Source organism: Magallana gigas, chromosome 2, assembly GCF_963853765.1.
Source record: "Magallana gigas chromosome 2, xbMagGiga1.1, whole genome shotgun sequence".
NCBI lineage: Eukaryota > Metazoa > Mollusca > Bivalvia > Ostreida > Ostreidae > Magallana > Magallana gigas.
Genome location: NC_088854.1, coordinates 15,024,815 through 15,043,688, shown reverse-complemented (window position 1 = coordinate 15,043,688; position 18,874 = coordinate 15,024,815). Strand labels below are relative to the sequence as shown.

At 33.6% G+C, this 18,874-nt stretch overlaps 1 long non-coding RNA gene across 2 annotated transcripts; it reads right to left on the bottom strand.

The window, feature by feature from the left end:
* Positions 1-5,572: 5,572 nt before the first annotated feature.
* Positions 5,573-7,701, bottom strand: LOC136272748 (uncharacterized). 2 transcript variants are annotated; one of them, XR_010710803.1, is made up of 3 exons: positions 7,467-7,701; positions 6,945-7,143; positions 5,573-5,893 (listed from the first exon to the last, which is right to left on the bottom strand). It is a non-coding gene; the product is annotated as an uncharacterized lncRNA (long non-coding RNA). The 2 variants fall into 2 exon arrangements; XR_010710804.1 differs by having other exon boundaries at positions 6,945-7,138; positions 7,467-7,698.
* Between the last annotated feature and the right edge of the window lie 11,173 nt (positions 7,702-18,874).

The following is an 18,874-nucleotide window of genomic DNA, read 5'->3' as shown; positions in this document are numbered from 1 at the left end:
TAATCTACTGAAAAAGAAAAACTAATTTATTTGAGTCTGAAGAAATCAACAACAACAAAAAATTGTTGATGTGTCATTCATAGGAAACCTCAGTCATTTTGGCAAGGAAGATTGGGGGTGTGTCTAGATTTTTAGAAGAGCTATCGTGTATGCTTATACTATGTATGGTTAAAGAGATAAGAGGAATCTAATATGACTTGTTTGCAATTAAAATTCGACGCCCAATTTCATTTCAACACGTGTCCCAAAAGTCTAAACAAATATATTTTGAAATGCCATTACATGTATGAAGACTGGATGGTCGTGGCCATTTCTAGACTATATTAATCTCTTTTAGAAGAAGAGGTCTGTATGAAGAAATAGGAAAATATTTATATTTTGAATCGAAGATATTTTGATTTTTTTTAATTATAGGTTATTAAGTGTCCGAAACATCACACCTTCAAAAGATAACATACAAATGTTTAAAAGACAAATAACATTTACTCAGTCAAAGGCCATCTCAAACCCGTTGAACCTTGAAATTTATTAATCTCTTTATAACAAAAACTATATGATATTTAGTATGTGTATGTAAATTAAGGTGTTTTTTTTTTACATAGGTTTATTCCGCAAATTCAGGTTTATCCCGCAAATTCTAGAATTTTTATTCTTTTAGGAATTAAATTACGTGTCTTAGATGTAAGTCAACATGGTTTAACTGTGGTTTTCAAACATATAAATTTGTAGCATTTCACACCTCAAAGTATAAGCCGAAAACGTTTCATTTTGGCAAAACGTCTTGATAAGCCTTTTATAAAAGTGTTCATAAATGAAAGATCTCAATTGTTGTGAACTACGTGAAAGAGCGAAACCAACGAAACGCTAGCGGCATGCATTTGTCATATGCTGCTGAAGTGCTAGGAAGCAACTAATCGTTTCAGTAACATATTGTATAAGTTATATCGAACACGTGTATGTGAGGAATATAGGCCTTCAGAGATGCAAAATCTACAAACAAAAAATAAGAAAAAGAAGAAATTATATAAAACTTTAAAACCCTTGAAATAAATTGTAAATGTGAAATGTCTTAAATACTGTATACAGGGAAATATTCGCCCCGTTTTCTTTTCGCCCCATTCGTCCTCATTGTCAGAGAACGAATTTAAGACTGGGGGATTTCAATTGTCGCAAATAATGTCGCGTTTAACACAACTGCATCCGGGCGAATTCAAGACGGGGCGAAGCCGTCACAAGTGTAGACGAGCGAAAATAACACAGGGTGAAAATAGCCCTGTATACAGAACTGCTACGCATAGTAAGGCATCTAGTCCTTTTACATTTTAAGGTTCCCTTCATTGTAATGTCAACAAGGATAAATTACATTAAGCATATGACATTACCAAAACTGCACGCATTGATATATAAAGTTATAAAAGATTGTGTAATAAGGACAAACAATTGTTACTTAGCTACTGTCGAAAAAAAATATTTTTAAAGTAAAATATGCAGCTCCCATAATAAACAGTACACAACCAAAAAATAATTTATCAATATTGCTTGTCTGGAGGACAATTTTATTTTTCATACGTTTTATGCACAGAGTGGCTGAATTTCGTTTGACTAAAGTAAATCAAACATAATTTGTGTATATTAAGTCATTTTAAAAAAAAGGCATTGGGTGTCAATTATGAATTAGAATTAGAATTGTGGTAAAGTTTCAAAAATCAATACCATATGTTGCACATTAATTTGTAATCACAACGATCACTGTATCATGGATGTCTAGTAGCTCAAACAAAGTCTGTTGACATGCAAAAATATAACAACATGGAAAATAAAAATTTGTTTTACAATAATACCAAAATTTATTCAAGAATTCATAATCTCCGTCTTAAACATCTCTACAATAAGAGTTTATGATAGGTAAAAATAGAATTAGATATAATCAATCGGAAAATATTGGATGTGAATAAATCTTTATACATAATATTGCATATTGATTATGAATACATTGTCCTACACAGAACAAATTCGATAAAATAAAATCAGTTAAACACTTTCCTTCATGTACATGTAGTGTAAAAAAAAAACGATAGATAAAAGATTTGTTCGACAAAAAAAAAATAGTTTCCAAAGACCTCATCGTTCAACTCGTACCGAAAAAAACAAGTCAGAATGCCAATGTGAGCAAAGAACCAGTGGCTTATAAGGTCTGTATATGAAAAATAAAGTTTTTATTTCCATATCATAAATAAATCTTAATTATTCATGTACATAATACATAAATTGTATGTCTAAACAATCAAGATATTTATCAGAAATGCACAAAAAATGGCATTACTTAATATACCCATTTTCAGCAATTTTTCAGTAGGTTTTTTTTTTCAAATTGCCTTTTGTTTTTTAGTATGCTTTCGAAAATAAAGAGAGCAAGGTCTATCCAGAATAATATAAAGGTACCAGTTTACCATTTTTTGTTTAAATTTATAATCCACGTGATCGAAATAAACAGAAAGCACACTGAATATTTCATAATATTTTACAAAATCTAAACATACTAACTTTTGTTCAAATGCTTCTAGTAGCTGTTTATTTAGATTTTTTAGTGACAAAAGTATTTGATGATGTGCATACATCTATAAGAGTTTCCTAAAAAGACCGTAACAAATATAATTCGAAATTTTGGAACAACAAACAAAAGTAAGTGAATTGTATTGCAGTTTCATTTTATTTGTTTGTCATGTTATAAATTTTGAATTTACTGGGTGGGTGTAAATACAAAAATTACATCATGACAACTCATGTTGTAAGTTGTCATGTTGTAAATTTTGTATTTACACCCACCCAGTAAATTCGAAATTTACAATATGACATGTTTCTGTTTTTCCTTTATCAACTTGATTTTAATAAACACCTTGACATTGATATAGTTTAAATACATGTGAATTGTGACCTTCTGCTAAAAGAGAGAGAAGGAGAAAAAAATAGGTTGTGCCTGTTTTCTAATCCAATTTCTTCACTGTTAAAAAATACTTTAAAATAATTTTTAAAAAATGGTGTTAAGGCAAGCTTTTACGGGATGTTTTGAGGTAATAGAAAATAGACGGCAAATACCTAATTTATCCATAAAAAGTCCAGTTTTGTGTTTCGTCATCTTAAGTTATCTTAGCTCCATTATAGCTTAACCCAGATGATGGATAGCGATACATTTTTAATTTTATACATGTTAACTCTGTGGAACCGTGGTTTAAAATATTAAACATGCTATTCAAACCTAATTTTTGAGGGAAGAAAATGCTGAATATTGCACAGGCTCCTGTCTGAAATAGGAAAAGGAACTTACAAACGAACCGAAATACAAATACCTAACGAGAAACCATGATCGTAAGAATTTTCGAGCATGTCACTGAACCTTTCCCAAGATGTTCCTAGGTTATGACCTAGAAAATAAGGGACATCCGAAATCAATTTGTATAGATCGGTGGAATTAAGAAAGCTTCGTTAACATGTCTCCTGGTTTGCTCACATTAAATATTTTACCAAACATTCAAATACAGGCTTGTGTTTTCTTACATTATTTTTATCCTACTTACATGTATGTATTGTAATTTTCATGACTTTTAAACCCATATCCACCCCTATCTCTCGCGATCAAAATTGAGGTTATATGGAATCAAATCGTTGTGTGTATTGGTGGGTAGGTGGATATTGGTCAATTTCTACACTACATGTATATTATATGGATTGAAGCTTAGTTCGGCTGAGATTTGGGCTTTGTTTGGAATTGCTATACCCACCAACAATGTTACGGGTAATCCCCGTTGCAGACAATGAGACAAGTATTCGACTGCACAAAAATATATATAGCGTGATACAAAGGAAGTTATATTTTATGCAAAGATAAGTAAATAAAATGAAAACAAAAGAATGAAAAGGATCCGAAAATATATTCTTAAAAATCTATTAAAGCCATTGCAATGCATATAAACGGTATTGGTTACCTATTGCTTTTCAAAGATGCACACATTTTACAATACTGAGATAGGACGATAATTGTTTAGATTGTTTACTTTGGAAAAGCTTGTTATGTTAAAAAAACGATATTCAAAGGAATGGTATTATGAAATACAGCACATTGCCTTCATAAAACATTTCCGCAGTTTCTAGCGACGACCTATTTGGTGGGCTGTATGATGATTACACTGGTGAGTAATACTGATTGTCCCATTGCCAACCGCGCAAAGTTCGTAATCACGGACCCAGCTTAACTACTCTCTCATGTTGCATTTTGTTCATTACGTAATGAAATCGGTTTTGTTACCTTTAAATAGCGGGCTTTACCTTTATCATTCAGATTCTGGTGAGAATTAACCACCGTGATTAAAAGAAACGTCATTTACTCCACAAATCGTCGAAAATAATCGATGAAATATAATGCAATTTCAGTAGAATTAATGGTCTACTCAAACGCAATCTTAGGAACCGTTACCAAGAAACAAATAAACATTTCAAGGCAGTAATGATATTGAACAAGATTTCTTCAACATCGGCGCTGGATAGGATAGAATTGGCTTCGCAGAGTAACGATTTATCGGCGTTCTAATATCATTAATTTCTTTGTTAGGTTTCTGACTAAAAGGACAACTAATCAATTTCCAATAATGCAGTCTGTAAACCATTGGTGAATACAAGTCTTTGTCCACTAGTCAATTGCCAATTGAATGGATCAATGTGAAGCTCTTTCTACGCAATTACGACAAAATGGCCAACACTGATTTGAGTGCGCTGGACAAGGAGAGGGGGCATTTTATATTATCATCAATATTCACGTCACAACATATTCCTGAAGAGGACACAGACGTGCGGAACATCCGGCAATATTGAATGGCCGACATGTTTTATGTCTCTGATTGCAGTGCAGATACACCGAAGGCTTTTTTTTCCTCCCATGAAAATATGACTATTTAATCAGCGTCGCATTTTGCGGTTTAAAAAATGTCGACTGCGGATGTTACGATGTAATCCGTGTATGCCATTACTTCAAGTTTTGTAAATTCATTCTCATCTGAGTTCATCATAGAAAACAGAGAATATTAAGCTCAAGGGATTTCAATAAAACGTACAATATTGATGTCATCTATTGGAGGAGTACATGCGCGGGGATAATGACGCCGATCCATTTGTGGTTGTCCTCTAATACGTAATAATAAGTCTTACACTGTGGATGAACACGGCGCCTGCATTCCATAAACATTATTCCAAATTCGATAAAATATTTGTCCCCGATAACCTTTTTTTCAGAACCCATATGTATTAACCTTTTTATTTTATTTTCGTTGTAATACAATTATATAAACAAACAACATATCCGTTAACAAAAGCCAAGTGACTGTATTTACCGAATTTTAAGCACATCATTCAACGAAACAGAATTTTACACGATCTAAAGCAAAGGATATAACGTGCAACAGTCAAAAAAACGTACAGAGCATGTATAAATAAATCTTGTTACTGCTTTACAACGAAGCATAAAACGAAGCATGCAAAAATAAAATGATGATGATAATGGTAGGAAAGTACAGACGCGCCATATCACTATTTAAGGCAGGTTTCGACGACAACGAACAGATACTTTGTTTAATGTTCATCGATCGCGAAACCCGTCAAAATAGTTCAATCTGATATACAATAAATGTAAGAACTGAGAGTTTGGAGACACTAATTGAAACAAAAAGGATCTGAGCCTTACAGGAATTTTCCAGTACGTTTTATTTTAGATATCATAAACAAATATAATTATGCCATATAGGAGGGAAAAAATTACAGACACAAAGAAGCTGTTTTTCTACATCAAACAAATGTAGAAGAAGCGATTTATTTCCCTACCTTTTTGATCAACAGTTCTATGCAACTGAGGAAAAAAATATATATTACATCATGTTTACAGTATCAAACTATATACGAATCAATACAGGACAAAGGAAGCCTTCTTCCGGGTGACTTATTTTCTGCGTCTTCGTCCTCGTAAATTTGATCAACAATTATTGCCCTACTGATTGCGTTTTATGAATGCAAAAGTTAACAGCGTTTTAAAATTTATCGTGAAACCATATTCAAGTTACATTATTAATCCCTCTCCATCATATCAGCCGAGAAACCGACCCAAATAATCGAGTAAAACATTGGACACCGTGCTTGATCAATCAACTGCACACTCATTAACTCTTTGTATACATGATGCAAATCCAATAGTATTCACATATCGCATCCCTTCCATGACAAAAGTTCCATAAATCGCTGGAATCCTGAGGTGAATTCAATATTAATTGTGCTATTGTACAAAGATATAATTAATCAATACCGTTAATGGACAAAGGGCGTAGAACATTTGAAGAAGCAATTACCCTAAAGCATTGATTCTGGGACACTTGTTAACGGGTTTTTGGTCTCGAACTGAATTTTTCCGATCCTCCGTCATTTTCTCGAATTTGCCGTTTCAAACAGCCAGCCAAAAGTTGTATAATTTTGGAGCGCCGTTTGATCCGGTAGTCAGATAGCAACTAGTTACAGCTCAGTGGACTTTTGGCAAAGACGAATATAAAAATAAAATGTTGTAATTTTGCGACATCAAACAGTAGTCTGATGCCATAAATTAACTTTTTGATCAACGGAAAGTGGGCGAGGAAAGGGGAAATCAAGGAATGATTGTACAAAAATTAAAAAAATTAAACATTGCAGTTCTCTGAACATATGTATTTCAAGAATACACATATCCTTCCAAATACTACATAAATGAAAACGAAATTGTCCCGGCCAACAGTATAAAATTCAAACTTTTTGTTTCGAAGAAGATCTCAGATAAAAAAACACAACAAGTTTCCTATTTTTTTTGAGAGAGAGAGAGAGAGAGAGAGAGAGAGAGAGAATTTGTTTTAATAGCCTGCCATGCATGTTGGGCTTACCTTCTTCAAGTTCCTCTCAAGTTAGCTCAGAATTCTGACCATCGTGACGGATTCCACGTACGTCTGTGACTGCTTGTCATTCTGGGGTTCAACCGGTTTCTCATGGGACTGTAATCCATTTTGACGAAACACCGCGGTGATCGATCCAGTGAAACGTTCTGTTGTATTTCCATATTTGTAACAGCAGTTGAGGCCTGCTCTACGTAATTCACATTGGTTAATGGACAAATTATAATAATCATTTTTCCAAAATAACGATTTCTGTCTCGTTGTCAGTGAAACGAATTTTATACAGAAACGCAACATGTCACTTTTTGAAATCCCAGAAGAACGAAGAAAAATTAGACAATTTATGAAAATCTTAACCTAGAAAAAAAACTAGCAATCATTTTTTTTCCCTTAATCTCCATCAATATTTTGAGACGTTAAGACTGTAAAGATAATGGCTTTAAATTAAGGTTAGCAGAAATATGGACAAACTTATAGAGCAATGAAAGGGAGTTGGAGAAAAGTCATACTTACTGTCATGTCTGTGTGGCTACAGCTGCTAGCGGAGACTGCGATCGAACTGCTCGACTGCCGTGTCCCGACTGTGGGATCCTTTCTCCATCTCTGTCCTGGGTCAGATTTTACCTGAATAACTTGCTGCATGAAAAGCAATTAATCTATAGAACGAAATTTCCACCTCAGGTGTATGAAACCACGTGATGCAGACGTCACCTCTGCTTTCAATAAATAAGCATGCAGTTAAAAAGAGTATGAAGATTTAAGCATCTACGGAGAGTAAAATCCTTAATAACGAAACGCTCAGAGCGACATACATAATTTACTGACTGAATATTGATCATTAATACAATGAGTCCAGCTTATCATAAATGACAATTTGTGAGGCACTATAAGGATTCGCCTATCATCACAGCTTCTTTATTCAGCACTTCTCTCAGACGCATCCTACAATTGCTTCATGAATATTCAGTAGCCATTGTGTGTACACGTTTTAAGACTATACCCCTAGTATGACTCTATGACTGGTGAAGGCGAATGATAATTAAACTTAGATCCAAATAGATGGTATTGATTCACTCTCTTTTTCTATCTTTGTCTGTTTTATCCTGTGGAGTAAATATTCTCTGTCTACGGGGTATGACGACACGGTGATTTCTGTTTTTTGTCCACCAAACCGTTTTATGATTCAGTGATACAAAGTAAAACATGACCATCTTGATACATATCATCATCATTATCTTCTTCTTCTTCTCCTTCTTCTTCTTTTCTCTTCTTCTTCTTCTTCTTCTTCTTCTTCTTCTTCTTCTTCTTCATGTAATTGCTTAATAATTGATTGGATAAAACGAAACAATTTGATGATTAATGGAACACGGTATCCATCTAGATGATCATCAACACTTCTTGTCAAAAAATTAAAATGTTCCGTTGTAAGATCAGAAACGTCCCGCAGGTAATCATATTTTCCTTTTATCTTTTTTTATAATTTGGACAAATTTGATTTTTTTTTTCAGAAAAAAATCAATAATGCAAACAATTAAAATACAAAAAACAACATCACAGACAATGAGGACGCAAAAAAGAAGCAAACATGTTGCAGTGCTGTCCTTTACATATTTTTAGATTATCGGGAATCAAAATATGTACATGACAAATTTTGGTTCCCTATACTAGTAATAAAATAGTATAGTTTATTTGTTGAAATTCTTTTGAATTAGCGACATGAAATATTAACGCATATTAATAACAGAAACGTTTAATAAATGTCCTCTTGATATGCAGGAAATAGGTATATAAATATAATTAGGATATTATGACTTCTCATAAAAATCAGTTGTTATGTACCAATTTTAATTTTAAAGAATCGAAGGCTGTAGGTGAAGGCTACTACCTTATTCACGTCTAAATTACTCAAAAATAGGCCGCACGACTCAAACCAAAAACGTACCACCAAACCTAAAATTCTTATTCCGTGATATGGATGGGGTGTTTCCTCGTGCCTTAAACATTAACCCTTCTTCTGTTGCTTGCTGCATGCACGTGCCTGTAAAAATCTTTAAATTAAAAAAAAAGCAAGTAAAAAATTGCATATTATCAATAACATTTTTTTACACTGTCACAAAAAAGGACAGTTTGCTCACAGTTCTAATTTTCTGATTGTAAAAGCGGGATGGGGGGGGGGGGGGGGTATTCCAGCCCCTTAATTTTGTTGCTACAAAAACGTAGTACATGTATACAAAAAAAATATTTAAGAATCCGCACACCAACATTAATAAATAACCTTTTTTGCAAAAGAAAAAGTAGTAGTTACCAAACATGATGGAAATTAACTATCTTAAAGTATATTGCATATGTATACAAATTAAAAAAATACCAGTATTCAATAATAAATGACGAAATTGAAATAATTTGGTATCTTTTTTTTCATGCATTACTTATTACAACAATTTCCTTTAGATTTTGTAAATCAAAACAACAAAGTCGAAAAATGAAAATAATTAAATTCAATGACCAACCTGATCAGCGGACTACTTTAAACACCTATGACTACCTTGTGAGAAACGATATATATATATATATATATATATATATATATATATATATATCGGCAAAATTGGAAATTCTGATTGAAATCTTTAATATGGTTTGCAAGATACATGTCATTTCTTAAATACACGTATTGATGGATGCCATTCAAAGATTTAACAAACAAACTTCAAGCGCACGTGTTTTTTCTATTGAAAGCTATCACAGTGTACGATGAACTGCGTACATATGCTGGTGAATTCACGTTTATATGATGCAATTCACGCTTTTAGAGTTTGTTTCTTTGATGACGTAACAATCACTGAATCAACTGGTATTATTAGTAGTATTTCATGTATGTCAAGCGACACGTTTATGCTAGAGTCGTATTTCAACTTCAGAAGAACACGTGGGCAAAGGTTGTATAATTTATTTGTTCTCACATGGCTTTAAACCTTGTGTTTTATTTCTTTCTATAAAGCAGTGCAAGGACACTGAAAATTAGTTTTAAAACTCATCTATATTACAGCTCTTGAAATAAAAATTGTATAGTTATATTTAATCAAAAACAAGTATGATAACATTGGGAGAAAAAAGCATGTTTACATCCCGTTGGTCAGGTTGTCTACGTAGGAAGTCAATAACACTAGGCATATATGTGAATAGGCGACTCGTGTGATAATATGCAATTTCCTTCCATAACGTTCTTAATACCACACGTGACAATATATATGAACATGACTGTATTTGCACTAGTGTGAGATCAAAGACTGGGTTTCCGCGCATATCAAAACAAAAAACAAAAACCACAGAACTATATTGTAAGAATGCATAATCTTTAAAATTAATTTTTTTGGTCTTGTACATGCGCGGATTTAAAATCCCGGGGGAGGTTGTTATGAGATATAGTTTTCACCAAGGGTGGGACGGGGGGTCTTGGCCTGTTTTTTAAGGTAATTTCTGAGGGCAGACTTCTCTGACACCCACCCCCTCTTAATCCGCACATGACTTTAAATTTTTCTGTCTAAATTAGACAAACAAGAATAAGTAAATGCATCTATGTGTGTTTTCCTATGTGCATGCAACAAATGCATTTCATGGGAAATATGTCATGATTTTTACCAAATAAATGTAGTTAAATGTGTGCTAAAACTGATATCTGAAACCGACCAAACATAACGTCAATGCAACAGCTGTGTAATATTTTTTTCATATTAAATGCATTGATTCTGTACCTTGAACACACAACAGGGTAACACGTACTGATAAGATTAATGAATCTTTGTATTTGGTGACTGTTTAGATACGTGTAAATTTATCAATTATATAAGACAAACTCTGCCATCCATCCTTTTCAAGTTTAAGGAGATCAATACAAAAACCAACGACGTGCGTTTCTTTCAGCAGACTGGAAATCTGCTCCAAACGTTACATCAGCAGCAGTTTACAGACAGCGACACATTAGCGAAGTACTATCTCTCATTGTGGCAACCCAGAAACCTGGAAGTCTATCCCTGCATAGAAATCACTCATAAAAGGTTCCATTTTTAGTCGCAGGAACATCATTACTTGCTAGATTTCATAAGGGGTTGAACTTGTCAGAGTGAATCTTTCAAAATCAAGGCATTTTAAACAACATCATCATCATCATCATCAATGACAAATTAAAAAAAGATTAAAATGAATTGTTAAATTTTTCTTTCTTTCTTTTTTTCTTTTTATAAGATAAAGGCAGAAACAACTTATTCCGAAAAGAGAACCCAAAGGAAATGAAGGTGTTAGAATTAGCCAGTGCTTTATTTTTTTTAATGTACAGATGCTATTTCATTTGAAATAAATGATCGAAGCATCTTAATTTCTACAGAATAAAACACTAATATTTACAACTTATATATACAGTCCTCTCCAAGCAGCACGTACAGCAATTTACAGAAAACAAGTACAATGACCTAAAGAAAGAATTTATTTTACATACATTTTGTTAAAGAAAAATGGGCTGCTTTAATATTTAAAATAAAATAGTTCGATAATTTAGACATTTATGATACGTGCTTCTCTGTCAGCAACAAATGTCAAAAGAATTAACTGTAAGGGTGGAATCGAGCGCTCAGGGGGGTTTGTCATAGAAAATCCTTGATTAACTATCCGCTCTATCGATTATTGTTCGCAAAGTCAAAGGAAATTAAATCCCGACCGATCAGAATCGATACCAGGTATGGAAACTCAGCATCTTGCCTTTCCAGCCCCTTCCTTTTCCTAATTCTAACGTATGCCACGTTTTAATTACTGTACACGCGTAACGAAAATTGACATTTTTTTAACCATACTTAATTATAAAACAATAAATCTCAGTGTTCCCGACGTTTTGCTGTGATTGATCGCAAATATTGACTAGGTAGCAGAGCTTGCTTCTAATGGAACTGCTCTGACGATGTACATGCAACAAAACAATGGCGCGTTCAATTTGCTTCCATGAACACAATCAGAAGCACAAGCCCTATGACAAATGGCATAGACTATTCTATATTGTCATTCTCTCCTTGGGGTCCGCCATGGTTTTAATGTGAAAGTCGATTACACAATACCAGTCACGTTTTAAATGAACACTCGGTGATTATGTATAAGCGTCCTTCCAGATATACATATTTTAAAAGATAAGATATACATAATTTGTTGTCATTATTTTGTCATGTTGTATATTTCATTTTGTAAAATAAAATATATCGGGAAGAATAGTAACTCAAATCTTTAAAATCCGCTAATTATTTTATTAAGACAGGGTTAAAAAACCAAGATTTTGTATTTGATAACTTAAAATCAAACAGGTGACAAAAAATACTAAACTTATTATAATGCGTTGCGCTTACATTCGGAAAAATGTTGCATTTATTAATAATGATTTAACAAGAAATACAAAGGGCACAGCTTTTATCGATTTTCGATACATATGTAAACAAAGGAATTTTAAATATATTTGTCATAGTGTCAATTTACATGAAACATTGACTTTCCTTGTTGTTTCCATAGATTTGCACTGGGTTCTCTTGAAGTCTAGACTCTGGATATGGAATCATATTGCTTCAAAGGGTTCTTCAAACCCACCACAATTTGATGTTGCATAGACGAGATATTTTCAGATTTCCTAGCTTACTTGACCGATTAGGCCTCTGAAGTATAATATTTGCATACTAATTCAAAATGTCCCGAAGAAATGCTTTATCTTGTGAAAATACAGATGCGAGTGTTTGTCTGGCAGTCCTGTTATTTGATCCCAGGAACTGATCCTTCAATTGAAGCGGTGTAGTCGATGTCGATTTAATGTCGAGAGAACGCAACCTTTAGGAAATATTGCTTTTAACATTTCTGACTGAACTTAAACGAGGCTCAAACCATGGAAAGTTTGAGGTCTGATTTTTAGGTAGCTTTCGGCTTTGTTCCTTTTTTTGTCGTTCATCATATTAAATGTAGAAACGAAAGATTTTCTTTTCTAACGAATGCAAAATATCAATGAATTTCACCAAATGGGTATATAAATTCCCATAATTTATTAATATATTTTAAGAAACATGTGGGTCATCAATAATAAAATATATATTAAATATATTTCAGACATATATTCTGATGCAATAAATAAGGATGGCACCGGAATTATTCTGTTAAAAATCATAACAATTTTTTTATTATACATGTAATTTAAGAATGAACCCAAGAGAGAAATATGTAAGATATTTTAAATTATTCCCGATATCCGTGAATTTAGAACATACATGTTAACCGAAAATACATGTAGGTAAATCTTTATTGTTTCTTTGGAAATGCAGATAAATTTCCTTCTCTGCTTGATTGGTCGATAATTATAAACTAGTATTTTATGGAAGGGAAAATCCTCTAGTTGCTTATTCCTAACCCCTTTTCAGAATCTGAAAATTCATCAAAAAATATATTTCATCGATGTAAAGTAAATGGTCAATTTTTTAATCAGGGTAATATGCAACATTTCATCCAAAATTGATTATTATTATTATTATCAATAATATGGTTTTTAAAACGCATTCGATATCTTATCTCAGATTAGCTTTTATGGTATCAAATTATTTGAATTGGTTAAAAGCCAAATTGAAACCAAAAGGTGGTAAAAGAGCGAAATATTTGTCTTGATCTCTTCAGTGTATGAGATAGAGAGACGAGAGTAAGTAATTAATCAGTAATATTACATGGTCACTCTCGGGAGTACACAGTTGTTAATCAGTATATAGCATTAATATTTCAGGGCTTTTGATTTATAATGTTAAATTCAGCCTTTATTGTCCCTGCCTTTTCTACAGGGAGACGAGGCCGCTTACAGGCACCGCACGACGGATTGCCCTTCAATCTATTTCCTCCGGAAGGTGAATTAAATTTGATAAATAGTCGGTGCGCCATCTATTAACTTCAATTTTTGATCAGAACAATCATTCGCCTTATTTATTTTAGCGTTGTTGCCGACATATTGGTATTAAATATTTATTCTGTCTAAACACTTAGCATTTATCCCTTGATGAATTTTAAGGTTTGGGTCCAGATTTACATGGAATAATCACTTTAAGTACTACTCATTAATGCCCACCTCTAAAATGATCTTTTAATTTCATCCCATTAATTAGAAAAAGAGTCAAAAAGTCACTAATGGTTGGTTTGCTGTTTAATGGCATAGAAAAAAAATGTTTTTGTATTTTTGTATGTGTGTGTGTGTTTGGTTTTTTTTTATTTTGGATTACATTTGCTAAACTCTAGATCTGATAACCGAAAGTGTATAAAAATTAAGAAGATAAAAATGAAAAACGAATTATGCTAAACTAAAGATGATATACCAAATACATGTATAAAATTACATGGTTAATTATTCGATGTATCAATTAAAATTGGATTTTTTTTTTCAAAAGATAAAAACATGATTAAAACAAAAACAAAAAAATGTTTGTAGATGAATTCTGTTTGTACCGAGTTGTGCTTAGTTATCTCGCACTTGTATCGTACACACAGTCAATATACGAGGGTTATTCATTAAATAGTAACACTACATTAACTCCGTTAAAATTAACACCCACCCCCCCCCCCCCCCCCCTCCGATTAAACTGACCGTTTGTCAAAATGATGGTTGTCATTCATACTATTGAAATGATACGGAATAACAAAAATTTAATGTAGCGATATCCGAAGGAACCACCTTTTCCGGACTCACTGTTAGGACAATGAGAATATGAAGACTGAACGAAAGCCCCCGAAATGAAATTTCGAATATCAGGTCCTATACTAAATATCGTTATCTGATAAAAAGAAACATTTTAAAATGACTCTCGTCGTTTTATTGAAACTCTCTTGTATTCATTAAAATCGTTTACCAATGGTTAAAATTATTAAAATTAAGTACAGGCTCATTTAAAAGTATTAAACAATCTGGAAGGCATATATAGATCATTTATAAATGAGAAATCAATCGCAGCAGCGAAATTCATCATTGACAGATATGGCATGGTAACAGTACTGTAAACCCAAGTGTAAAGATAATAAACGTTCAATCCGGTGGCGTTTTTTTAAAGATTTTAAAAGAATATTAAGCGGCCAGAAAGGATTATGCATGCGAGATAGGCTCCACAAATTTTTAACGATGAACAAAATCGAAAGCGATTGCAAATTTATTGATAAAAGCTACTGAATGTTTATGAAAACAGGCACGTAGCATCAGGGGGGGGGGGGGGGGGGGGGGCAGGGGGGGGGGGGGGAGCCTGGCCCCCCCCACTTTTTCCCGCAGCAACAAATTTTTTAAAATTTACATATAAAAAAATGAATTATAATGGAGTTGGCCCCCCCACTTTTTTGGAAGTTTGTAAAAAATTGATATGAGAATAAGGAAATGAGTTGTCAAATTGAAGTTACCTTACCCCCCCCCCCCCCCCCCCCCCCCCGGATAGGAATTTCATGATTTGGAGGAAGAATTTTTTTTGGAAGTATAGTTGAGTCTACCCCCCCCCCCCCCCCCCCCCCCCACGGATTAGGATTTTGAAGATTTTTGGAAACTTTAAATTTCCCTTTTTTGTTTCTTTTTTTTTTTATTTTTTATTTTTTGGGCTTGCCAAGATTTTTTGGATGGGTCTGCCCCCCCCCCCCCCACTTTCAAAAACGATGCTACGTGCCTGGAAAAAATGTGACAAAAGACGTCTGCATAGAATTATTATAGAGGTAGAAACTTCGTTCCTTTTTAATAAACCTGAAAGAAAAACTGGGAAATAAAATATGGGTCACCAACCAGAGCAAACAACCTACAACTGCAAACAGCAACAATGAAAGTTCTGTGCGCAATTGCCTTTAATTTAAATTGTAATGTTGTAGCTGATCATATTCACAACAAAAAAGGTAGAATGTGTTACAAAAGACGTTTTATATTATTTAATATATTATATTAAAAAACATGATGTTAAAAAAATTTCCAAGATCACAAGACCAAAGTCAGAAATGAGAGGGGTCTACCTTTTAAATAATACTGCTCTTGCGCATACTGCAAAGTACATACATGACTTGTTGCTTGAAAATGAAATACAGGCAAATGGACGATCCTTCTCATTTATCAGAAAAATCACCATGGGACTTTTTTCTATTACCTAAATTGAAAAAACTGCTATCAGGAAGGTTTTTTCACTTCCGTTCCGGACTCTTTTTTGCTAGCCAAGGGTTTTCGGTCCATTTTGCTCCCTATAAACAGGCTTTATGGGGAGCAAAGTGGACCGAAAACCCTTGGTTAGCGAAGATGTTCCGGACTAGATTTAGCGGTTTTTCAGTGTCTGAGGAGTATATCTCTTTCGCAGGACAGGGGCTAATTCCAAAACTTGATAAAAAGACCTAATAAATGGGTTGAAGTTAAGGAAGATCTTTTAAAAAGTTTAAAAAGAATGAGTATAAAATAAAAGTGGAGAGTACATAATTTTTCCATTTATAGCAAAAGACATCGCAGGTTGACAAAAGCACAGTCTTCATATGTTTCCCCGCATTCGGTATGGCATTCATAGGAAAGAGCAGTCGTAATTAATAATAATTTTATAATTCTTCATCTCCTCTTGCAAATAAAAATTGTGTGTCTCTCAGCCAAATTGTCACTTTGACCATCCCAGTGTCGTATCCGGTCCACATCTTTCACCAAAAACGGGCAATAGACATATGGTCTGTATCCCGCTAGTAGGTCATGACCCTTAATCAGTGTCATTAATTTAAGGTCAAGACCATTTGACTTGACTCCTTCGAATTCCGATTTGTATACGATCAATGAGTTGGCATCTCGAGATAAATTACATTTCTTCGAATATCCTTATACATATAAGCCAGCTTCATTACTTTGAAATAGGGCCAAGTCAAGGTCATACGTGGCATTGTCCGTGTCGGAGACTATAAATGGAAATTTATTCCCGGTACAAAGGTCGCTGACAATCGGATGATGCCATTATAGTAATCCTTGTCATTTGATTACCGTTTCTAATACAGTGTTTTCATGTCGCACCATCATAAACATAATTTTATTTAAGATCATTCTTTGCTCGCTTACAGGTAGCTTTGGTTTGTTCGGTAAGGTGTCACATTAACGTTTCTTAATTTTTTCCCTTGCTACATTGTTATGTGATTCATTTTACGAAAGATTCATACAAAGGGTAAAACATCGGCGCTCGGCCAAAGTTAATATGCTACGACTCTATCATGTTGTGTTAAAGATTCCAACGTGTGACCTCTCGCACACATAGCAAGCGCTTCTGTGGGTGATAAATTCCCACCGCTTTACCCCGATTCAATCAACGTGATATCTAAAGTATCTTTGGACGGTCTTTGTTCCAGGAATGTTCGATTTTCCCCTGATGTCGCCAACAAATAATTGAGCTCTGTGTGAATTTTCCGAAGATGCGTACACAGTTAATATGCAAGTAAATACATTCTATATCTCCATGGAACGGGTTGAACCATTCCTCTAGATTTATTCTTAATCAGTTAATTGACTCATTTTTCTTAAATGGGCTATAAACTTACTGAATAGAATATTCTTTCATAGAAAATGTAACCTATTTTAGAAAAAATGAGTACATTAAATCCCGATGCATGTGTGCAAGGATATATGTACACAGTGACCAGACCGACATACTTATATATACAGAAATTGCAAATATCATTTGTTATCAATCATTAATCATCACAGAACACAATAAATCTTTCACTCAAGAGATACACCTGTATTAAGAACCAAACTCATAATGTTATTTTGCAACTGACATATGAACCAATCATGTGACGTCATTCAACCATACTGGGCGTACAGTCAGTTGAACCAGACTTGAGATTTCATTCAACCATACCTATAGCAACAAATCGAGCTTTAGGAATATATAAAACATATTCATTTGCCTTATATACCATTATGACTAAATAAATGGAACTTCAATTAATTTGGGGAAAATGAATATTATATCCACTATTTAAAAAAAAACATTTTCAATAACGAAACTTAGCCCATGTCTAATCAACGAAACATTGAAAACGGTAATATTTTGTATCTAATAATTTTATATCTATCGGAGAACATATCTTCTATCTCTCCCCCCCCCCCCCAAAAAAAAAAAAAAAAAAAGAAATGAATGAAACAAATGTACAATAGGAATATTCTTATCAGTTATGATTTCAAGTTTATCCGAATTAAAAAAAAATAATAAAGGGCGTAATACATGAAAATACATCGAACATTCCATTTTAAAAGCATTTCTTCAAAGGTTTATTATTAGACATTTTTCTAGAAGAAATTTGTCCCCGGCATGGTAAGCTTTGTTAAGCGTTGCTGTGTGTTATTTCCTAATTCTTGTAAAAGTCTTACGGGACAGATGTAAATTACTGGGAGAAAATAGGAGTTCGGCAATTTATGTCCTTCATTTATCTGAAGATTATTCCACACGGGTTAAGATTGACGAAAAAGAACTAGAAGTGGGCACGATAGCAGACTATCCGTTATCGGGGGTGACAGCTCATGAAAGAACGAAGGAACAAATATGGTTTCTTGGATGAATATTATATTTACTTTCCGGTAAAATCTGAAGTTGACAGATGGCTTATCTTGGTTTATCAGGGGAACATGCTCATGTTTCTAGGCTGGTATCTTGGCATCATTTAGAAGTCTGCAGAATTTCGAAACTTGTAGCATTCGTTCTACAGTCCTGATGGAAAATCCGATCGAGACACGTTCCTTGTTTACATGTATGCAAACTCTAGGGGAGAAATTCATAATTGTCGTTTTATTCTGCGTTCTCAATATTTGCAGACAATTTTCTTTTATATAATTGGCTGCATTTAATTTTTGCACAGCAATGACATTTCCTGTTTCAATCAAAGCTCAGATC